This window comes from Arachis hypogaea, chromosome 11 (genome assembly GCF_003086295.3).
Source record: "Arachis hypogaea cultivar Tifrunner chromosome 11, arahy.Tifrunner.gnm2.J5K5, whole genome shotgun sequence".
Classification (NCBI taxonomy): domain Eukaryota; kingdom Viridiplantae; phylum Streptophyta; class Magnoliopsida; order Fabales; family Fabaceae; genus Arachis; species Arachis hypogaea.
In genome coordinates, this window is record NC_092046.1 from 59,625,646 (window position 1) to 59,628,064 (window position 2,419).

General features: G+C 36.5%; 1 non-coding gene across 1 annotated transcript; it reads right to left on the reverse strand.

The window, feature by feature from the left end:
• Positions 1 to 1,099: 1,099 nt before the first annotated feature.
• LOC112725233 (small nucleolar RNA R71) lies at positions 1,100 to 1,207 on the reverse strand. The gene has a single exon (XR_003164354.1). It is a non-coding gene; the product is annotated as a small nucleolar RNA R71 (small nucleolar RNA).
• Between the last annotated feature and the right edge of the window lie 1,212 nt (positions 1,208 to 2,419).

The window sequence follows — 2,419 nt, forward strand, 5'->3', positions numbered from 1 at the left end:
TTTTTGTTTCTTGTTAGTCAAGTAATCAACTTTAATTTTCAAAATCAAATCTTTTTAAAATTTCTTTTCAAATCTTTTTCAAAATATCTTTCAATCATATCTTTTTCAATTTTAATTTCAAAATCTTTTTCTAACTTCTTATCTTTTCAAAATTGATTTTCAAATCTTTTTCAATTAACTACTTGACTTTTTGTTTGATTTTAAAAGTTTTCTGTTTCAATCATATCTTTTTCAAAACTACCTAACTACTATTCTCTCTCCAATTTTCAAAAATTACTAACCTCTTTTTCAAAATTACTTTTCATTAACTAATTGTTTTAAATTTCATTTTAATTTTATTTTCCTTCTTAATTTTGAATTTTAACTAATATTTAAAATAAAAATAAAAATATTTTCCTTTTATTTTAATTTAAAATTCGAACCCTCTCTCCCTCTCTGTGTTTGAATTCTTCATTTTCTCTTTTCTTGATTCTACTCTTCTATTCTTCTACTCATATAAAGGAATCTTTATACTGTAACATAGAGGATTCCTCTTCTTTTCTGGTCTCTTCTTTTTCATATGAACAGGAATAGGGACAAGAACATTCTTGTTGAAGTCGATCCGGAACCTGAAAGGACTCTAAAGAAGAAGCTAAGGGAAGCTAAAGCACAACTCTCTGAAGAGAACCTGACATAAATTTTCGAAAAAGAAGGAGACATGGCCGAAAATAATAACAATGGTGGAGATGCAAGGAATATTCTTGGTGACTTTACTACACCAAATTCCAACTTACATGGAAGAAGCATCTCAATGCCTGCCATTGGAGCAAACAATTTTGAGCTAAAGCCTCAATTAGTTTCTCTGATGAAACAGAATTGCAAGTTTCATGGACATCCATCAGAAGATCCTTTTCAGTTCTTAACTGAATTTTTGCAAATCTATGATACTATTAAGACCAATGGGGTTGATCCTGAGGTCTACATGCTTTTGATTTTCCCGTTTGCTGTAAGAGATAGAGCTAGAATATGGTTGGACTCTCAACCTAAAGATAGCCTGAACTCTTGGGAAAAGCTGGTCACGACTTTCTTAGCCAAGTTCTTTCCTCCTCAAAAGCTTAGCAAGCTTAGAGTGGATGTTCAAACCTTCAAACAGAAAGAAGGTGAATCCCTCTATGAAGCTTGGGAGAGATACAAGCAACTGACCAAAAAGTGTCTTTCTGACATGCTTTCAGAATGGACCATCCTGGATATATTCTATGATGGTCTGTCTGAATTATCAAAGATTTCATTGGACCATTCTGCAGGTGGATCCATTCACCTAAAGAAAATGGCTGCAGAAGCTCAGGAACTCATTGACATAGTTGCAAATAACCAGTTCATGTACACTTCTGAAAGGAATCCTGTGAGTAATGGGACGCCTCAGAGGAAGGGAGTTCTTGAAATTGATACTCTGAATGCCATATTGGCTCAGAATAAAATATTGACTCAGCAAGTCAATATGATTTCTCAGAGTCTGAATGGACTACAAGCTGCATCCAACAGTACTAAAGAAGCATCTTCTGAAGAAGAAGCTTATGATCCTGAGAACCCTGCAATAGCAGAGGTGAATTACATGAGAGAAACCTATGGAAACACCTATAATCCCTCATGGAGAAATCATCCAAATTTCTCATAGAAGGATCAACAAAAGCCTCAACAAGGCTTTAATAATGGTGGAAGAAACAGGTTTAGGAATAGCAAGCCTTTTCCATCATCCTCTCAGCAACAGACAGAGAATTCTGAGCAGAATCCATCTAGCTTAGCAAATATAGTCTCTGATCTATCTAAGGCCACTCTAAGCTTCATGAATGAAACAAAGTCCTTCATTAGAAATTTGGAGGCACAAGTGGGCCAGCTGAGTAAAAGAGTCACTCAAACTCCTCCTAGTATTCTCCCAAGCAATACAGAAGAGAATCCAAAAAGAGAGTACAAGGCCATAACCTTACTTGGTGTGGCCGAACCCATAGAGGAGGAGAAGAACGTGAATCCTAGTGAGGAAGACCTCCTGGGACGTTCATTGACCAATAAGGAGTTTCCCTTTGAGGAACCAAAGGAATCTGAGGCTCATCTAGAGACCATAGAGATTCCATTGAACATCCTTTTACCATTCATGAGCACTGATGACTATTCTTCCTCTGAAGAGGATGAAGACATCATTGAAGAGCAGGTTGCTAAATATCTAGGAGCCATTATAAAGTTGAATGTCAGTTTATTTGGTAATGATACTTGGGAGGATGAACCCCCCATGTTCACCAATGAACTAAGTGCATTGATAAGGCAGACATTGCCTCAGAAGAAACCGGATCCCGGAAAGTTCTTCATACCTTGTACCATAGGCACCATGACCTTTGAGAAGGCTCTGTGTGACCTTGGGTCAGGGATAAATCTCATGCCACTCTCT